This window comes from Amphibalanus amphitrite, unplaced genomic scaffold (genome assembly GCF_019059575.1).
Source record: "Amphibalanus amphitrite isolate SeventyFive unplaced genomic scaffold, NRLGWU_Aamphi_draft 000267F_arrow, whole genome shotgun sequence".
In the NCBI taxonomy this organism is placed as follows: domain Eukaryota; kingdom Metazoa; phylum Arthropoda; class Thecostraca; order Balanomorpha; family Balanidae; genus Amphibalanus; species Amphibalanus amphitrite.
The window spans coordinates 77,724-99,277 of record NW_024881762.1 but is presented as its reverse complement, the minus strand read 5'-3'; the positions used below and the strand labels follow the sequence as shown (position 1 = coordinate 99,277).

The 21,554-nt window shown below is 47.1% G+C and overlaps 1 protein-coding gene and 2 long non-coding RNA genes across 5 annotated transcripts in view; 2 read left to right on the top strand and 1 right to left on the bottom strand.

Annotated features, from left to right (window-relative positions):
• Positions 1–1,100: 1,100 nt before the first annotated feature.
• On the bottom strand, positions 1,101–2,105 carry LOC122386908. Its single transcript, XR_006257456.1, has 3 exons — positions 1,865–2,105; positions 1,669–1,735; positions 1,101–1,350 (listed from the first exon to the last, which is right to left on the bottom strand). It is a non-coding gene; the product is annotated as an uncharacterized LOC122386908 (long non-coding RNA).
• Positions 2,106–14,195: 12,090 nt separating this feature from the next.
• On the top strand, positions 14,196–17,112 carry LOC122386906. 2 transcript variants are annotated; one of them, XR_006257454.1, is made up of 3 exons: positions 14,196–14,246; positions 15,542–15,682; positions 16,263–17,112. It is a non-coding gene; the product is annotated as an uncharacterized LOC122386906 (long non-coding RNA). The 2 variants fall into 2 exon arrangements; XR_006257453.1 differs by lacking the exon at positions 14,196–14,246 and having other exon boundaries at positions 14,961–15,682.
• Positions 17,113–19,495: 2,383 nt separating this feature from the next.
• The window catches only part of LOC122386905 (probable N-acetyltransferase san), a 31,216-nt gene continuing 29,157 nt past the window's right edge, over positions 19,496–21,554 (top strand). The window contains exon 1 of one of the 2 annotated variants that reach the window (XM_043376632.1): positions 19,496–19,547. The gene's annotated coding sequence lies outside the window, so the exon portion shown is untranslated. Of the gene's footprint in view, positions 19,548–20,147; positions 20,167–21,554 lie in introns of those variants that run through there. The other variant, XM_043376630.1, reaches the window with a different exon arrangement.

Sequence of the window (21,554 nt, the reverse complement as noted above, 5' to 3'; positions counted from 1 at the left end):
CAGTTTGTAGGCGTTGATCTCCAGTTTCCTCTTTGTCTCGCCGCTGGTTCGCTGGCGGCCCGCCGAACTGAACACACCCGTGTCCATCGGCACCCACGTGACGTCAGCTCTGACGTCAGAACGGGCCCGCGGCCGGTGTCCGCCGGTCGCCGGCACGTCGGGCGGACCGTCGCGCCACCGGACCCCCGGGCCTCCGACGGACGGCGCCGGCCGCAGTACCGCCGGCTCACGGCCGGGCGAGCGGCGCGCGTCCCCGCCCGCCGAGGGAGTGCGCCGGACACCGGCGGCAGCGCGGTCTGTGCGGCGTCGGTCACCCCCTGATCTGCCGCCGGTCGCCGGCGCAGACCGCGCTCCCCGCCGGCCGCCGGAGTCGCCAGAGCTCCCTCTGACGTCAGCGGCGCGACCAGCTGACTGTCTGTCCGGCGGCCCAGCGCCGTCAGTGTCCGCCCCGGCTGCCAGTCTCGCTCCTTCCTCCTCACCGCCGCCCTGTCCGTCCTGCCCTGCCGTCTCATCAGGCTCGGCAGGACGCGGGGTGGGCGGCTCGCTGTCAGCTCCCACGCTGGTCGGTGGTCGCGGCGGGCCGGACGCGCCGCCCTCCGTTCCTCCGGTTTCCTGCTGCGGTTCACCCTCCTCCAGTGCGGACTGCGGCTCCTCGGCGAGGGGTAGAACGTCCTCAGGGCCTACCAGCAGCGGCTCCAGGTCTGAGCCGTCCGAGGACTCATCCAGACCGAGGTGCACGAGTCGGACAGAGTCTGCCGGCGGCGCCACCACGCGACGCGGTCGGCGTGCGCTCTGAAACTCCTCGTACGCCAGCAGTGGCGGGGCAGGCGGTGCCGGCGGCTGAGGCTGTGGGGGCGGAGGCGGTGGCGGCGGTGCGGGTGGCTCCCCTCCCCCCGCCGGCGGGAACAACGCGGCCCGGGCAGTATCCTCCAGATGCCTAGGCCGGGAGAGCGGGATGGCGGCGTTCGGCGTGGCCGCGCCGGCTCCAACGGCCGCGGGCGGCTCCCTCTGCGGGTGGTGGCCTCTCGGAGCGGCGGGGGGCGCCGCGCCGCGGGCGGCCGCTCGCGGAGGTGCCGCTCTGGGCGGTGGCGGGGGCGGGGGCGGCCGCTGCCGCTCTCTGCGCTGCTGGGCGCGACGCTCGGTGGCCAGTTGCGGTGGACGCGCCCGGCCAGCACGGGAAGCGGCCGGGACGGCGGGCGTGGTGGCCGGGGCGCGGACAGGGGCGCGGGCAGGGGCTGAAGTGGGAGCAGAGGCGGCCGGAGACAGAGGCCGTTCGGCCCGGTGACTCAGCAGCCGCTCCGCTCGGTACCAGTGCTGCTGTTCTTCCTCAAACAGGCTCTGCACCAGTTCCTGGGAAGATCACATGCTTATCAATGATCACTCCAGATCATGCCTTACCAACACAAGCATAAAACAGGCACTTAATTGAGCTAGAGTGCAGTGCTTAATAAGGGAAAGGGAGCAGGGTCATAATGCATAAAAGGCAAAAGCTTAAACTTCAACTTATTTTCAAATTGGTTATTTTCAAATTTTATCTGTGAAAGTATAAAGTAACCTATGCATCATGCAATTAATGCATTGGCACTGTCTTCAATGAATGGAAAACTGAGTCACTTAAGAAGTCCTTCTAAATCAAACAAAATCAGTGTTACTTAATTGACTTCATACCTGCACACCAGTTTCAGCCTGTCTGATGCATTGGTCAACAAGTCGTGCAGGATCTCCCAGCTCAGAACTGACAATGAGAGGAGCTCTGGTCAGGCTGTACAAACCATTTCCTTCTACAGAACAAAACACAGAATGAACACATTCCAGATAATGATCTCTATGATATTTGAATGCCATATGTGACATAAAAACCTACCCATGTGCAGTTAGATGGTCCAGATATCTGTGGAAGTCAGCAGGATCTGTGCGGATTGGACGGCTACAAAGAATGGCATTCTTCCGTCTTTGCACCTCTTCCAGCAAAGAGTACAGAGGCTGCAAGTCTGAAGACATGGTGCTCTGAAAAAATAAAAAGAGAAAGATAGAATCAAATAAAAAGTGCATCTGCAACTTGCTTAATGAATGAATAAAATTGTAAAAGAAATACAGGTGCCACTTTCCATCAATGAATTAGTTTTTTTTGCAACAGTTTCAGTTTTATATTATGCATTAAAAGATAAAAAAGATAATTATTAAAAAAAATACTTAAGCAATTTCAAATTATTTTTATCAAGGAAAAACTACATTCCATCAAGAGTGGACACTACATAGTCACATAGTGTCTGCCGCAGAAGCTTATAACACGTTGAACAAGCATAGGTATTGCAGTCGGGCGCACTATGGTATCGGCAGTCCATTTATAGAAACGTTTCTATTTTTTGGAAGAAAGTTCCAAAAATGGAAACGCTAAAAACCAACTGTTCCAATAATGGAAACGCTCCGTTTCTATTTTCGGAAACGCAAGGAGCACATAAACCTGTTCGGTAGTTTCCGCAACAAACCATAGATTTCCGCATCAAACAAAGGCCACCAATCAAAAGACCGCATTTCGCTTCATAATTCCAACGTTGAACAGAAAAATCGGCTGTTGAACAGGCTTGCACGGTCCACTTCCTTTTGTAAACAATAGATTTTTTCATGATAGGTGAACTTTTATGTGTCATTAATGAAATATACCTCATTTTTTGTGGAAAAATTTGATTTTCACAAGAATGACAATTTTTTAATTGACAGACTTGCTGTCTGGTATTCATTAATATTTTACATTGCTGTAAAGCAAGCCCTGAATGGCGTGTTGGTGACCACGTGCGGAGATCGTCTTTCCGGCTTTGGAAGGCGGTAAGTTGGAAAATATTTCATACAGATGCTTCTAAGTGGGCAAACTGAACTTCTTAGCACCCATTTAACTTACGAATGTGTGAAAGTTGGTAGAATGTATGTAAATAATTGCATTAAAGGTCTGATATGTTACTGCTTGTCGGAAGCGATCCAAGCTGTCGTCCAGTTTTAAACGATTCAATTATATGAAAAAGCGATGACAAGGTGTTATAAACAATTTCTATGGATAGGGAATTGCTCAAACTGTACTAATTGCCCACTTTGCACCGTATTAGTTCAGTAGGCCTTCAGTTAGTGCCTGTGTAAGGCCCATTAAATAATGCTTTATGAAGCACAGTTTCCATTTTTGGAACAAATGACGAATTTTAACTCAAGTTGTACATACAGCTCACAGATGCAGTAGGTTATATGTATTTCAACTCTTATTTGCATTTAATGTTTTTGGAAGCACTTTCTGCCTTTCTCATTTCTAATAATCCACGAGAAGGTTGGAAAAGGTGCACGCTCCGACAGCATGAAATGCGAACCGGAGCTTCTGAACCGGCCTGATTAGGCCGAAGTTTAACTCCAACCTTACTTATAAAGCCTTGCTTTTCTTGGGAAGCCAGAGTCTGTTAACCGCAATTCAGGGCACATCGCGACGCTTACTGCAGTCACGCATGCATGCTTGCAACAGTTAAAATATGTTATAATGTGGGTTTCGTAAGCAGTAGCAGCTTAGTAAGCAAGACGGTTGGACAGTTCTGGGGTTTATGTAGGTGCCTAGAAATTGGGTACTTTCCCCAGAAGACACATTTTCGTAAGCATTATTGTACCAACATCGGCTTTCGGGCACTATGCCCAAGCAATTGGAGGACCATTCATACAAAATTTAGATGCAAAGGGAAATCACCCATATCGGAACATGTACCGGCATCAATAGCTCGGCAATTACTTAGAGGGCGTGGGGTAGACAGGCCCACATATCAATAATATTGCGCTTATGCCTTTTCCTGTGTTGGCTCATAGTTTCCATTTTTGGAACCTTCCGTTTCCAAAAATGGAACGTTGACAAGGGTTTGCGTCAGGGCATCAGATTCGCCACTTGCGTACGAAAATATTGTTGGATTTTACTGTTTTGGGAGAAAACATATCGACAAAAAGACACGCCAGCTGTAAAGATTACTATTAACTTAAGAAATACAGAAATATGCCTGCTTAAAAATTGGCGTTTCCAATTTTGGAACTGGCGTTTCCATAAATGGAACAAAGTGCCTTCCAAATTTGGAAACGTTTCCTTTAATAGATACGTATCCATAAATGGACTGCCGATACCATAGTGCGCCCGACTGATTGCGTAGTTCAAAACCAGCTCAATCTGAAACAGAGAGTACCAAGGGGATAGTATATCTACGCTGAAAGATCAAGATAAGAATTAGCTATGAAAGCCAACTTAATTGTGTCAGACTGAACCAGACCATGGATTAGGTATTCCGTGACATAACACTTGCTTGTTTTCTTGGACACACCAGTCGGGCGCACTATGGTATCGGCAGTCCATTTATAGAAACGTTTCTATTTTTGGAAGAAAGTTCCAAAAATGGAAACGCTAAAAACCAACTGTTCCAATAATGGAAACGCTCCGTTTCTATTTTCGGAAACGCAAGGAGCACATAAACCTGTTCGGTAGTTTCCGCAACAAACCATAGATTTCCGCATCAAACAAAGGCCACCAATCAAAAGACCGCATTTCGCTTCATAATTCCAACGTTGAACAGAAAAATCGGCTGTTGAACAGGCTTGCACGGTCCACTTCCTTTTGTAAACAATAGATTTTTTCATGATAGGTGAACTTTTATGTGTCATTAATGAAATATACCTCATTTTTTTGTGGAAAAATTTGATTTTCACAAGAATGACAATTTTTTAATTGACAGACTTGCTGTCTGGTATTCATTAATATTTTACATTGCTGTAAAGCAAGCCCTGAATGGCGTGTTGGTGACCACGTGCGGAGATCGTCTTTCCGGCTTTGGAAGGCGGTAAGTTGGAAAATATTTCATACAGATGCTTCTAAGTGGGCAAACTGAACTTCTTAGCACCCATTTAACTTACGAATGTGTGAAAGTTGGTAGAATGTATGTAAATAATTGCATTAAAGGTCTGATATGTTACTGCTTGTCGGAAGCGATCCAAGCTGTCGTCCAGTTTTAAACGATTCAATTATATGAAAAAGCGATGACAAGGTGTTATAAACAATTTCTATGGATAGGGAATTGCTCAAACTGTACTAATTGCCCACTTTGCACCGTATTAGTTCAGTAGGCCTTCAGTTAGTGCCTGTGTAAGGCCCATTAAATAATGCTTTATGAAGCACAGTTTCCATTTTTGGAACAAATGACGAATTTTAACTCAAGTTGTACATACAGCTCACAGATGCAGTAGGTTATATGTATTTCAACTCTTATTTGCATTTAATGTTTTTAGAAGCACTTTCTGCCTTTCTCATTTCTAATAATCCACGAGAAGGTTGGAAAAGGTGCACGCTCCGACAGCATGAAATGCGAACCGGAGCTTCTGAACCGGCCTGATTAGGCCGAAGTTTAACTCCAACCTTACTTATAAAGCCTTGCTTTTCTTGGGAAGCCAGAGTCTGTTAACCGCAATTCAGGGCACATCGCGACGCTTACTGCAGTCACGCATGCATGCTTGCAACAGTTAAAATATGTTATAATGTGGGTTTCGTAAGCAGTAGCAGCTTAGTAAGCAAGACGGTTGGACAGTTCTGGGGTTTATGTAGGTGCCTAGAAATTGGGGACTTTCCCCAGAAGACACATTTTCGTAAGCATTATTGTACCAACATCGGCTTTCGGGCACTATGCCCAAGCAATTGGAGGACCATTCATACAAAATTTAGATGCAAAGGGAAATCACCCATATCGGAACATGTACCGGCATCAATAGCTCGGCAATTACTTAGAGGGCGTGGGGTAGACAGGCCCACATATCAATAATATTGTGCTTATGCCTTTTCCTGTGTTGGCTCATAGTTTCCATTTTTGGAACCTTCCGTTTCCAAAAATGGAACGTTGACAAGGGTTTGCGTCAGGGCATCAGATTCGCCATTTGCGTAAGAAAATATTGTTGGATTTTACTGTTTTGGGAGAAAACATATCGACAAAAAGACACGCCAGCTGTAAAGATTACTATTAACTTAAGAAATACAGAAATATGCCTGCTTAAAAATTGGCGTTTCCAATTTTGGAACTGGCGTTTCCATAAATGGAACAAAGTGCCTTCCAAATTTGGAAACGTTTCCTTTAATAGATACGTATCCATAAATGGACTGCCGATACCATAGTGCGCCCGACTGACACCAGTGGTTGACTGTTAGTGTCCGAAAAATATATAACCTTTGCTTTGCATTTAACTTTTCTGGATCCCTGCTAACTTCCGTTACATCCGGCATTTCAGAAAAAAGGAAAATCGGAAATCGATAAGATTGTATGTCCTATCTGCGTCAGGCCAACCGTCTCCCACGGTCATAGAATACTAAGGTAACACGGAGCCGAACATAGATATAAAAGACTAGATGGGACATTGGCAGTGTTTTAGACGTCTGTCAAACTAGCAGCGAGCAGCGAGCAGCGAGCCCAGCAGCGAGAAACGGGCCATCCCGATTTAGCTGAAATTTGGCTCACTGAGCCTTCTCAGCACGCTGATTCCGAAAATCATGGTCTCTAGGGTGGAAATATTGACCGTTCTCGAGATAGAACCCTCTAAAGTTCTAACCAGCCATGACCGGGCCATCCCGATTTGGCTGAAAATTGGCTCACAGAGCCTTCTCAGCACGCTGATTCCGAAAATCATGGTCTCTAGGGTGGAAATATTGACCGTTCTCGAGATAGAACCCTCTAAAGTTCTAACCAGCCATGACCGGGCCATCCCGATTTGGCTGAAAATTGGCTCACAGAGCCTTCTCAGCACGCTGATTCCGAAAATCATGGTCTCTAGGGTGGAAATATTGACCGTTCTCGAGATAGAACCCTCTAAAGTTCTACCCAGCCATGACCGGGCCATCCCGATTTGGCTGAAAATTGGCTCACAGAGCCTTCTCAGCACGCTGATTCCGAAAATCATGGTCTCTAGGGTGGAAATATTGACCGTTCTCGAGATAGAACCCTCTAAAGTTCTTACCACCCATGACCGGGCCATCCCGATTTGGCTGAAAATTGGCTCACAGAGCCTTCTCAGCACGCTGATTCCGGAAATCATGGTCTCTAGGGTGGAAATATTGACCGTTCTCGAGATAGAACCCTCTTAAGTTCTTACCAACCATGACCGGGCCATCCCGATTTGGCTGAAAATTGGCTCACAGAGCCCTCTCAGCACGCTGATTCCGAAAATCATGGTCTCTAGGGTGGAAATATTGACCGTTCTCGAGATAGAACCCTCTAAAGTTCTAACCAGCCATGACCGGGCCATCCCGATTTGGCTGAAAATTGGCTCACAGAGCCTTCTCAGCACGCTGATTCCGAAAATCATGGTCTCTAGGGTGGAAATATTGACCGTTCTCGAGATAGAACCCTCTAAAGTTCTTACCACCCATGACCGGGCCATCCCGATTTGGCTGAAAATTGGCTCACAGAGCCTTCTCAGCACGCTGATTCCGAAAATCATGGTCTCTAGGGTGGAAATATTGACCGTTCTCGAGATAGAACCCTCTAAAGTTCTAACCAGCCATGACCGGGCCATCCCGATTTGGCTGAAAATTGGCTCACAGAGCCTTCTCAGCACGCTGATTCCGAAAATCATGGTCTCTAGGGTGGAAATATTGACCGTTCTCGAGATAGAACCCTCTAAAGTTCTAACCACCCATGACCGGGCCATCCCGATTTGGCTGAAAATTGGCTCACAGAGCCTTCTCAGCACGCTGATTCCGAAAATCATGGTCTCTAGGGTGGAAATATTGACCGTTCTCGAGATAGAACCCTCTAAGGTTCTAACCAGCCATGACCGGGCCATCCCGATTTGGCTGAAAATTGGCTCACAGAGCCTTCTCAGCACGCTGATTCCGAAAATCATGGTCTCTAGGGTGGAAATATTGACCGTTCTCGAGATAGAACCCTCTAAAGTTCTTACCACCCATGACCGGGCCATCCCGATTTGGCTGAAAATTGGCTCACAGAGCCTTCTCAGCACGCTGATTCCGGAAATCATGGTCTCTAGGGTGGAAATATTGACCGTTCTCGAGATAGAACCCTCTTAAGTTCTTATCAACCATGACCGGGCCATCCCGATTTGGCTGAAAATTGGCTCACAGAGCCCTCTCAGCACGCTGATTCCGAAAATCATGGTCTCTAGGGTGGAAATATTGACCGTTCTCGAGATAGAACCCTCTAAAGTTCTAACCAGCCATGACCAGGCCATCCCGATTTGGCTGAAAATTGGCTCACAGAGCCTTCTCAGCACGCTGATTCCGAAAATCATGGTCTCTAGGGTGGAAATATTGACCGTTCTCGAGATAGAACCCTCTAAAGTTCTTACCACCCATGACCGGGCCATCCCGATTTGGCTGAAAATTGGCTCACAGAGCCTTCTCAGCACGCTGATTCCGAAAATCATGGTCTCTAGGGTGGAAATATTGACCGTTCTCGAGATAGAACCCTCTAAAGTTCTTACCAACCATGACCGGGCCATCCCGATTTGGCTGAAAATTGGCTCACAGAGCCTTCTCAGCACGCTGATTCCGAAAATCATGGTCTCTAGGGTGGAAATATTGACCGTTCTCGAGATAGAACCCTCTAAATTTCTTACCACCCATGACCGGGCCATTCCGATTTGGCTGAAATTTGGCTCACGGAGCCTTCTCAGCACGCTGATTCCGAAAATCATGGTCTCTATGGTGGAAATATTGACCGTTCTCGAGATAGAACCCTCTAAATTTCTTACCACCCAAGACCGGGCCATCCCGATTTGGCTGAAAATTGGCTAACAGAGCCTTCTCAGCACGCTGATTCCGAATATCATGGTCTCTAGGGTGGAAATATTGACCGTTCTCGAGATAGAACCCTAGCAGCGAGTCCAGCAGCGAGAAACGGGCCATCCCGATTTAGCTGAAAATTGGCTCACAGAGTCTTCTCAGCACGCTGATTCCGAAAATCATGGTCTCTAGGGTGGAAATATTGACCGTTCTCGAGATAGAACCCTCTAAAGTTCTAACCAGCCATGACCGGGCCATCCCGATTTGGCTGAAAATTGGCTCACAGAGCCTTCTCAGCACGCTGATTCCGAAAATCATGGTCTCTAGGGTGGAAATATTGACCGTTCTCGAGATAGAACCCTCTAAAGTTCTTACCACCCATGACCGGGCCATCCCGATTTGGCTGAAAATTGGCTCACAGAGCCTTCTCAGCACGCTGATTCATAGGACGCACTCATGCATGCACTCATGCACTCATGCATAGGACGTCACTGCACGATGTGCCGTTTTTAAGAAAAGCTGTAAAAAATCAGGGCTCGACTGTGACTTGAACCCAACCACATTAGAGTATACGAACAGGTGACGGGGATACCTCCCGTGTGCGGATGCGACACTGATTATTGCTAAATATTAGCAGTAGGCCGCCTGTGGGGTGCCTTTACAAACATTATATCTCTGCAACCACTGGACCGATTCACTCGCGGTCTTTTGTGTGGGATAGCTTCTTCCTTTCTTACACGTAGTGTGCTATTCTCGATGCGTATGGGTGACCCCTAATGCACGTGCCACGTGCAAAACGGAGAGAAGTCAGTTCAGTAACAAGTCTAATAACTTTGTAGTTAGTTTGCCGATTGCGCCGATACTTGGCATGAATGTAGGCACCCGCCGCGCAATGCATTTCCATGTGTTACGGTTGGGGTGCCGCTGCACGTGCGCACGGGCAGGGTGACGCTTCCAGATCTCGAGAACGGCTGGGCCGATTGTGATCAAAGTTGGCACACCGTTAGGGCTTGGCGAGTAGGGTGCCGTGCACAAGTCAGATGGGACCCAGTTTGCACGTGCGCACGTGCAGGGCGACGCTTCCAGATCTCAAGAACGGCTGGACCGACTGTGCTCAAATTTGGCATACCACTAGAGACTGGTTAGTAGGGTGCCGTGCACAAGTCAGTAAGTATGTATTTTCATGTGCCGCGGTTGGGGTGCAGCTGCACGTGCGCACGTGTAGGGGTCGTTTCCCGATCTTGGAAACGGCTGGGCCGAATGCGATTAAATTTGGTACACCGCTAGAGACCGGCGAATAGAGTGCCGTGCACAAGTCAGTTGGGACCCAGCTTGCACGTGCGCACGTGCAGGGTGCCGCTTCAAGATCTCGAAAACGGCCGGGCCGATTGCACCCAAATTTTGCACACCGCTATAGACCGGCGAATAGGGTGCCGTGCACGTCAGTCCGTAGCACACCGACTCCGGTCTGCACGTGCGAGGCTCATCCTCTCGTTTGGCGGCGGGCGTTTTTGCTGCGTTTACAAAGGTGCTTGCTCAAACAACCTGCGGTCCCGCGATGCGGAGCCCGGCATCGCAGATGCCGGTGATTTAATTATTGTGATGAATAGGTTAATAAACAACAAATTGGCGGACAGAAGCATTTATAATACCGATGGAACAGTGTGAGTTACGTACCTCATTCGCCCAGTCCAGGACGACCCTTAAAAATAAACATTTCGATCCTAACGAGCGTAGCAGAAATAAATTCGTAAAGAGAACAAGGACTTCAAAAAAAACATTTAATTTTGGTATTCACCGTGTCGAATATTTTTGATGCAATAACCACGTCAATATATTTTAAGGTAAGAAATTTAGAGGATTCTATCTCGAGAACGGTCAATATTTCCACCCTAGAGATCATGATTTTCGGTATCAGCGTGCTGAGAAGGCTCTGTGAGCCAATTTTAAGCAGAATCGGGATAGCCCGGTCATGGGTGGTAAGAACTTTAGAGGGTTCTATCTCGAGAACGGTCAAGATTTCCACCCTAGAGACCATGATTTTCGGAATCAGCGTGCTGAGAAGGCTCTGTGAGCCAAATTTCAGCTAAATCGGGATGGCCCGTTTCTCGCTGCTGGACTCGCTGCGAGGGTTCTATCTCGAGAACGGTCAATATTTCCACCCTAGAGACCATGATTTTCGGAATCAGCGTGCTGAGAAGGCTCTGTGAGCCAATTTTCAGCCAAATCGGGATGGCCCGGTCTTGGGTGGTAAGAACTTTAGAGGGTTCTATCTCGAGAACGGTCAATATTTCCACCCTAGAGACCATGATTTTCGGAATCAGCGTGCTGAGAAGGCTCTGTGAGCCAAATTTCAGCCAAATCGGGATGGCCCGCTCATGGGTGGTAAGAACTTTAGAGGGTTCTATCTCGAGAACGGTCAATATTTTCACCTTAGAGACCATGATTTTCGGAATCAGCGTGCTGAGAAGGCTCTGTGAGCCAATTTTAAGCAAAATCGGGATGGCCCGGTCATGGGTGGTAAGAACTTTAGAGGGTTCTATCTCGAGAACGGTCAATATTTCCACCCTAGAGACCATGATTTTCGGAATCAGCGTGCTGAGAAGGCTCTGTGAGCCAAATTTCAGCTAAATCGGGATGGCCCGTTTCTCGCTGCTGGACTCGCTGCGAGGGTTCTATCTCGAGAATAGTCAATATTTCCACCCTAGAGACCATGATTTTCGGAATCAGCGTGCTGAGAAGGCTCTGTGAGCCAATTTTCAGCCAAATCGGGATGGCCCGGTCATGGATGGTAAGAACTTTAGAGGGTTCTATCTCGAGAACGGTCAATATTTCCACCCTAGAGACCATGATTTTCGGAATCAGCGTGCTGAGAAGGCTCTGTGAGCCAATTTTAAGCAAAATCGGGATGGCCCGGTCATGGGTGGTAAGAACTTTAGAGGGTTCTATCTCGAGAACGGTCAAGATTTCCACCCTAGAGACCATGATTTTCGGAATCAGCGTGCTGAGAAGGCTCTGTAAGCCAAATTTCAGCTAAATCGGGATGGCCCGTTTCTCGCTGCTGGACTCGCTGCGAGGGTTCTATCTCGAGAACGGTCAATATTTCCACCCTAGAGACCATGATTTTCGGAATCAGCGTGCTGAGAAGGCTCTGTGAGCCAATTTTCAGCCAAATCGGGATGGCCCGGTCTTGGGTGGTAAGAACTTTAGAGGGTTCTATCTCGATAACGGTCAATATTTCCACCCTAGAGACCATGTATTTCGGAATCAGCGTGCTGAGAAGGCTCTGTGAGCCAAATTTCAGCCAAATCGGGATGGCCCGGTCATGGGTGGTAAGAACTTTAGAGGGTTCTATCTCGAGAACGGTCAATATTTCCACCCTAGAGACCATGATTTTCGGAATCAGCGTGCTGAGAAGGCTCTGTGAGCCAATTTTCAGCCAAATCGGGATGGCCCGGTCATGGGTGGTAAGAACTTTAGAGGGTTCTATCTCGAGAACGGTCAATATTTCCACCCTAGAGACCATGATTTTCGGAATCAGCGTGCTGAGAAGGCTCTGTGAGCCAATTTTCAGCCAAATCGGGATGGCCCGGTCATGGCTGGTTAGAAATTTAGAGGGTTCTATCTCGAGAACGGTCAATATTTCCACCCTAGAGACCATGATTTTCGGAATCAGCGTGCTGAGAGGGCTCTGTGAGCCAATTTTCAGCCAAATCGGGATGGCCCGGTCATGGTTGATAAGAACTTAAGAGGGTTCTATCTCGAGAACGGTCAATATTTCCACCCTAGAGACCATGATTTCCGGAATCAGCGTGCTGAGAAGGCTCTGTGAGCCAATTTTCAGCCAAATCGGGATGGCCCGGTCATGGGTGGTAAGAACTTTAGAGGGTTCTATCTCGAGAACGGTCAATATTTCCACCCTAGAGACCATGATTTTCGGAATCAGCGTGCTAAGAAGGCTCTGTGAGCCAATTTTCAGCCAAATCGGGATGGCCCGGTCATGGCTGGTTAGAACCTTAGAGGGTTCTATCTCGAGAACGGTCAATATTTCCACCCTAGAGACCATGATTTTCGGAATCAGCGTGCTGAGAAGGCTCTGTGAGCCAATTTTCAGCCAAATCGGGATGGCCCGGTCATGGGTGGTTAGAACTTTAGAGGGTTCTATCTCGAGAACGGTCAATATTTCCACCCTAGAGACCATGATTTTCGGAATCAGCGTGCTGAGAAGGCTCTGTGAGCCAATTTTCAGCCAAATCGGGATGGCCCGGTCATGGCTGGTTAGAACTTTAGAGGGTTCTATCTCGAGAACGGTCAATATTTCCACCCTAGAGACCATGATTTTCGGAATCAGCGTGCTGAGAAGGCTCTGTGAGCCAATTTTCAGCCAAATCGGGATGGCCCGGTCATGGGTGGTAAGAACTTTAGAGGGTTCTATCTCGAGAACGGTCAATATTTCCACCCTAGAGACCATGATTTTCGGAATCAGCGTGCTGAGAAGGCTCTGTGAGCCAATTTTCAGCCAAATCGGGATGGCCCGGTCATGGCTGGTTAGAACTTTAGAGGGTTCTATCTCGAGAACGGTCAATATTTCCACCCTAGAGACCATGATTTTCGGAATCAGCGTGCTGAGAGGGCTCTGTGAGCCAATTTTCAGCCAAATCGGGATGGCCCGGTCATGGTTGGTAAGAACTTAAGAGGGTTCTATCTCGAGAACGGTCAATATTTCCACCCTAGAGACCATGATTTCCGGAATCAGCGTGCTGAGAAGGCTCTGTGAGCCAATTTTCAGCCAAATCGGGATGGCCCGGTCTTGGGTGGTAAGAACTTTAGAGGGTTCTATCTCGAGAACGGTCAATATTTCCACCCTAGAGACCATGTATTTCGGAATCAGCGTGCTGAGAAGGCTCTGTGAGCCAAATTTCAGCCAAATCGGGATGGCCCGGTCATGGGTGGTAAGAACTTTAGAGGGTTCTATCTCGAGAACGGTCAATATTTCCACCCTAGAGACCATGATTTTCGGAATCAGCGTGCTGAGAAGGCTCTGTGAGCCAATTTTCAGCCAAATCGGGATGGCCCGGTCATGGGTGGTAAGAACTTTAGAGGGTTCTATCTCGAGAACGGTCAATATTTCCACCCTAGAGACCATGATTTTCGGAATCAGCGTGCTGAGAAGGCTCTGTGAGCCAATTTTCAGCCAAATCGGGATGGCCCGGTCATGGCTGGTTAGAACTTTAGAGGGTTCTATCTCGAGAACGGTCAATATTTCCACCCAAGAGACCATGATTTTCGGAATCAGCGTGCTGAGAAGGCTCAGTGAGCCAAATTTCAGCTAAATCGGGATGGCCCGTTTCTCGCTGCTGGGCTCGCTGCTCGCTGCTCGCTGCTAGTTTGACAGACGTGTGTTTTAGTGCGTGCGACTGGCCGCCATGTTTGTGAGGGCGGGAATCTGCGGCGCTGTGTAAACACTACGGGAGGAGGGGGGTATTTGAGACTGATTTTGTGGTATTTTTCGACCGAAAAGTGCTAATCTTTTTTGCTCACGACATTCTTTGGAATGTGTAGATTGTGGAACAAGTGCTGAAATATGCTTATCTATTGTAATTTGGCTACGTTAGCCTTAGACATGTTGCACTGTTGACGCTGATGAAGAATATTCGGCACCAAAGGTACATTTGCTTGGCATGCCTGTTTTAGATTTAATTCAGTTCCCATGTTTTTTTTTGTGCACACCACAATCCTTTAATTATTCTTGCATGGATAGAGCATCAGTCATATGATTTTTCACAAAGAAAGCTTTAGATAGGTACCAGAACATTGGCAGCAGAAAGCAGACTCATTACCTACACTTGCTTTGCCTGCTCACTTTCTACTGTTGCCTTCAATGGACAATATTTATGAAGTAAGAAGGTTTTATGATTATAGGTTTTAAATAAGTACTTTACTTAATGTCATCAGTTAGTATTAAATAGTAGTTCAGTGCCAAACGAAAAATCCATGCACTATGCCAGATGCCTCGGGGGCTCTTATCCGCTCTGGGTTCAGAGTGCAGTGGCATACCACGCTCACCCTCAACCAGAGCTGATAGATAGTGAAAATGCCAGACGTCGTGATATCTGCACCAGTGAACCGTGTCGCACATTTGATCCCATTAATGAACAGCACAGTGGTGACGTAAAAATGTGCGTTAGTTGGAGCACCTAAACTCAGATTGTCATTACCTAATTAGTTTTCACATTGTAAAGCTTAAACTACACTTCATGCTCTTTTGGCTCACCTGTTATCAGTATCAGTAAATAGGGTATTAGTAAATCTGGCGTTACCATCAATGCTAAGTGCTAACAAGTAAATATGAAGTCCAAGGAAGATAAAAATCATAATCTTACTTGACCTAACCTTACCTACTAACCTAACTAACCTACAACCTACAAACCTCAACCTACATACAACCTCCATACCTACAACCTACCCACCTACAACCTACCAACCTTATATGTGCCGACGGTGGCACCAGATTCATGGATACCCTTATTTGTTGGGTACTTCACTCCACTTCTCATTTTATTTGAAGCTCATTTAAATTCTTGTATTTAAGTCTGTGTAAACTATTATTTTAAAAACCTGATGCTTTTCCATGACTGTAATCTCACTGTTTGCTATGTGTATTTTGTAGTGTGTACTGTGTGCAAATCCAGTATCCTACACTTGTATGCTACAGGCCTTGTTTTGATCTGACTAACTGTTAATATGTTTCAGCTTTAAAGACTAGTATCTTTTGAAATTGAAATTTGCCTCTCAGTCTCTCAAGAATCAAGATGCCAAATAGATGTGCAGGATTTGATTGCTGACAAACCAGGGATGAGGCTCAAGAGTCAAGAGATCACCCTGCATTGGCAAGTAAAAGCTACAGACTCTTGATTTTTTATATGGTTACAGGTTATCTGTCACCGAGAGCGATTGCTGTAGTTCAATTTCTTGCATCAAAATTGGCAGAATATGACTTCACTGATCACTCTGACGTCATTTACGGCCGACCTATGGTAGCTACACAATTTTTATTTCTATAAAATGTTTCAGATTGATGCAGCCGAAGGTACTGCAAGTTTCGTATTGACACGTCTAGTGGTTTAGAAATATTGCAACAAATATATATTTTAATTTTTTCAATATATAAATGTAAATATTTTATTGCAGAAAACAGGAGAGGGGCTCTGTAGAGCCCCACCCTCCAGTCATGCGTGGGTAAAGGCCCATCAGTCACTAAAACCAGAATAAGTGCAAAAAATTATTACCAAATGCCCGGAGACTGCTTTACCATTGCCAACATGTGTGTGTGTGGGGGGGGGGTTGTGCGTGTGTGTGTGCGTGTGCATGTGTGTCAACAATGTGTTAACAACAAATACAACACTTGTGCCTGGCGTATGTTAACACTTAACACTATTAGCCATATTTTATTGATACTAATCGAACCTTCCAGGTGGCTGGAACAACCCCAGTGCCGCACAGTTCTGCGGGATATTCCGGCACCTGCTCCACCGCTGCGGCGTCCGGCCCGGCAGCACAGGGAAAGTGGCAGCCCTCGACCCGACCAGCATCCTGGCAGTCGGTCACACGACCAGCGGACGGGGAGCCAGCCTTACTACCTCGGCCTCCACCACCTCAGACAACGGTGCCACGGCACTCCACATCATCACGGAGCACGACTTCCAGCCTGGGCTGTCGTCTGGTGGGCAACATCGTCACCTACATCGCAGGGTTCGTGGTGAAGAAGGCGCTCGACTCTGTCAGCTGTAGCACCTGTCAGGAGGCCCTGGTGAGCGACATCCAGCCGGACGACATGACACAGCTTTACCACCTCTTCATCATCTCTGCCAGATGAGCTAAGGTGGGGACGGGTTACATGCCTGGGATCTGACTGAGACCCGCTCATACCCTGCCGAAGTGTTGGTGATTTCAGCGGTCAGCTGTCTCTAGCCGGTGTCAGTGAGTCGCGGCCAGCTGCCGCTGGAGTGGGTATCTACCGTCGATAGCTGCTGTGTGGCGGATAGCGTGGATTTGGATGGACACTTCATATTAATGAACAGATCAATGTCTGGCCGATAAAAGACGTATTTTGTCGATGATTGCTTAGTGACTGAGTGGGTCCACTGGCGACCAATGCAGTGGGCGCTGGGTTAACGCCTCGCCTCTTGTGACCGTGTCGATATGTAGCACTGTTAATTGCCGATTCGTTGCCGGCCGTCTCTGCTCCGTGGCTGGCTGATCCGGCACAAACTGGTGTTCGTGGCTGAAGGCGCGGCTACAGTTACACTAGCTCGCCACGTGCCTGTGCGACTATCGTCGGTGCTGTCTGCAAGGACGATGTCGGTGCCTGTAGGGGGCGCGGATTGATTCAAAGTGAGGAATGGGTCATCGGAGCTCGGGTCAGGTCATGTTCGGCTAAAATAAGCGGATTTTGCTATTTGCCGCATCCGGGTGAATTTCCTTGCCTTCTAGTGCATGTTTATGCATTTTACATGCGTTTTTTTTTAGTGTTGATGTCTAGATAACGTGCATTTGCCTCGAGGTCAAGGCTGCGCTTCATATGGGCAGTTTTCGGAGCATCTTGCTCATTTTATTCGTAATCCTTAATTATGTTTGCTGATTTGTGCCCGCAAATCATTTTTTTAAAGTAAGATTGACACGGGATTCGAGATCGGCGCCCATAAATACACTTCACATGTGACATGACCCGCCATGTGTCAAGGCCATCCGAGGTCATCTAAGGTCGCTGACCTTGTATGACCTTATGTGACCCGGTTCGCTAGATTTCGAGATGAGGTTGATTGGGAATGATGTAACCCATTTCGCCGACAGTTCACGCGTTTTGGTCGATTTTATAGCGAAAGATCTCAAACTCCAGTGACTTTACTGGTTCGATTTCCAGTGTTTGACCTGACCTCTGAGTTCACCCGTTGACCTAGTACCCTGAAATTTGGTATCACTGGTTTACTCACATCGCGGACAGCATACCTATTTTTTTCCGTTCTTGCTCCGTCGAGGGGCGAACGGCTGGAGTTCACTCCGTTCACCCTGGCTTCCCCTACTCGTAAGACGCTGACAAACTACGAACGGGTGAGGGCTAAAATTGCACTTATTGTCGATCATTGTCCATTGCATACTGCATACATAGATATAAAGTATGGTAGTCATAATGGGAAACGAATTTAATCTTAAATTAGCATGCCAATTGCATCTACCTTCGGTGCCGCATATCCTTTATCAGCGTCTTCAAGGCTATATGTCTAGGGCTGATGTAATTACATTACTATAAATACACATGTTTCTGCCCTTGTTTCACAATCTACTCATTCCAAAGAATGTCATAGGTAAAAAAGATTAACACTTTTCGGTCGAAAAATACCACAAAATCTGTCCCAAACACCCCCCTCCTCCCATAGTGTTTACACAGCGCCGCAGATTCTCGCCCTCACCAACATGGCGGCCGCTGCTACGTATTCGCGAGTCACTCCCGACATGGGGGTGCCCTATCTAGTCATTTATCGGGGTTACATGAGCACAGTAAATACGTATTTAGCCGCTAATTCGAATTAGGAACGCATTACCGACTCATGTAGCCACCTGCTAGTACGAATTGGCGATCCGATCCGCGGTTACATGAGCAAAGCAAATACGTATCACGATCGGATTCACCGCTAATGCGAATCAGGAGCGTACTACCGACTCATGTATCCACCTGCTAATACGAATCGGCGGTCCAAACAAAATCCGTTGAGGAAGAGGCTTAGAAGCGAATAGGACCAAGATACGTATTACAGGAACTATTTCTTTCCAAAAAGAAACATTAAAATGCAAAATAATAGGTATTTTTTTCATTTGCATCTTTTGAAATAATTATTGAAAAAATTTGTCCGTATTTTGTCAATAAATATAGTGCAAACCAAAAAGAAAATATCAAAGTACTTTCAGTTGAAACATTTTTCTGACAGCACTACAGACGAATCAAGAGAGGCAAGTGCTCAATGAGTCAAAGCAAGACAACTTTATGTTTAACTTTTTTTTGTTAAGTTAATTAAGAATGTTTTGAGCAGATTAAATGCAAAAAAGACATAAGATATTAAGTTTTTAATTCAATCACCTCTATTGCTACGGAAGTGCGCCACATTTGTATGCTATTTCGTTTGTAATGCGCATCGGGCCGAGAGCCAAACTAGATCCGTTTGACGTCACTGATACGAATTTGCTCATGTAGTCGGTGCACCGAATGCGTTCTTGGGGAGCTGATGCGAATTAGTGTAGTGCGTATTTGGGAACGGATCGCTCATGTAACCACCAGGCCTGAGGCACACGATTCGGGCCGTATTTCACAAGAACTATTCTTTGCTGACTGGAAGCGTCAAAATGCAAAATACTAAGCATTTTTTTATTGGCTGCCTCGTAGAAAATAGCAAAAAAATGTTGGTATTTTGGTTTAGTCTTTGCATGTGAAATAAAATGAATGAAATATTTTGATAGATAATTTTTTTCTGACCACCCTGCTGTCGCTGCATGGCGAATCAGTGCCCACTGACTTAAAACAAGAAAACTTTGTTTTCATTTTTTGATTTCATGTTAATTTTAAATGTTTTTGAGCCTATCAAATGATAAAAGTATTTAAAATTTAGTTCAGTCGTCCCGGTAAATGCCGCAACTGCGCCATGACTGTACGCTAATCCTATTCCGTTTGTGATGCGAATTACCGGCCGTCGAGGAGTCAGCCCGGGTGAGCCAAACAAGATCCGTTTGACGTAGATAATACGAATTAGTCTCATGTAACCGGTGCCGTAGATACGTTTGTGGGGAGCTGATGCGCATTAGCGTAGTGCGTATTTGGAACGGATCGCTCATGTAACCCCGGTATTTATATCTATGGAGCCGAAGCTTCAAGCCAGGGGACACGGGAGGCATGCCGTCAGCTGTCCTTTTATAAACAATCGGTTTCTTTGACTTAATTTCTAATGTTTTTCTGATGTTTTGCATCAATGAGGTACATCAAAAATTAGGTTTTATTTTTTATGAGGTGGGAAATATTTTTCTGTCCCAACCATTCCTGTTTAAAGAAAATAGACAAGGGGAGAGTTTACCCAGGACCCTATGGAGGTTGTTTACATGAGTTTACCCAGGGCCCTATGGGAGAGAATTAACACGTGCTTCTATGGGGCGAATTCGATGCAACAAATGGCGCAGTAGCGACATTACTTTTGTTCGATGTCTCTCGGACGACAAAGATTCTACGCCGTTCGGCCAATCACATTCCATAATCGCAGCCAAGCCCGTTGACCTAGAACGGGATTCGCCGGACGACGTACAGTCTTCGTCGTCCGAGAGACATCGAACGAGGGGTACATCCAAGGCTATATAAACCGGTACATCGACTGAATCCCTTGGACTGAATATACATTGCGATTCAATATTCAGTAGGTATTTTATGACCGTGATTGCAATTTGCATTTGAGCTCAGCAGTCGAGTAAGTTGTGCCAAAAATACCAGAAGTGCTGCATGCCCTGGATGCAGAAAAACAAGATGTGGATGTGGACAAGAGAGTGGATCAAGATGTATCTTTCGTGCAGATCAAGATGTATCAAGATGTAGGTACCTTTGATCCATGCAGGTGAGGTTCCAGTGAAATTTGAATTCGATAGGTAGCCATTTTTGCTTTGGCTTTGATACTTGTGGTAAGGAAACATGATTATTGTTGCATGAACCGCCCACTGCCCATTGCTGTCTTGTCTCCCGTTCGATATCCGATCACCATTCTTAAATAGCTCACCTTACCATATGGAAATCAGGTTTTAGGAGGCCACTAGGCCTGTGGGGCCTGGTCTCAATGAGCTCCCAGTGCTCAGGACAGTCAGGCTCATACAGGGGCGCGGGAACTACTTTCCGACTGGGGGGGCACACCATAATAGAGATCAACCTAGGGTACCCCCAAATCTAGTTTTCTCACCGGTTTTAGGCCACTTGTTTTTCATCCCTCGGCTTTTTCAACAAAAAAGAAAACATTTGCAAAAAAAGTGTGGTTTTCCGTCTCAAAGCTGTGGGGGCACCGCCCCCACGGCCCCAGAGTTGGGGGGGCAAGCTGCCCCCACTGCCCCCCGGCTCCCGCGCCTATGGGCTCATATGTTGGGTAAGGTCAGGTTCAGGTAGGCCAGTATGCACTCTGCAAAGCATGGCAATTTCGACAAGATCTCGTCTGTGCTGACTTGTCCGGCTGGTGAGGCTTTGGTGTGGCGTGGATTCAGCTTGGTGCAGTGCGGATTTTGTGTAGCGCGGTGCCGATTTGGCCTGGTGTGGTCAGGTGGTGGGGGATGTAGTGTAGTGCATTTCAAATGTGGCTTGGTGATGGACATGATGGACCCAACAAAATTGATGGCCAAAATTGAAAAAGCATTAATGGAGCTTTAACATGCAATTTAGTGTGCTCTCTGGCTGATAGGTGTGCGGTGGTCAGAATGGATTGTGCCAGTGCTGGTGCCTGGTGGTCCCACCAATCACGGGTGCCATCTCCTGTTGTGACCCAGGGGGTCTAGTCAAAACCTTACCTATTTCTGCTAACCTAAACCTATTTCTTACAAATTAGGCAAAAATGTGATTATGGTATAATGATAAAATGATTCAAAAGTCTTCATTTCACTCAAATATTAAACCTGGCCCTTTTTTCAGGCGCAAGCTCTGGATGAACTTCTGCGGTGACGTCGGCATTCTTACAGGAGAACCCAACATTCGCTG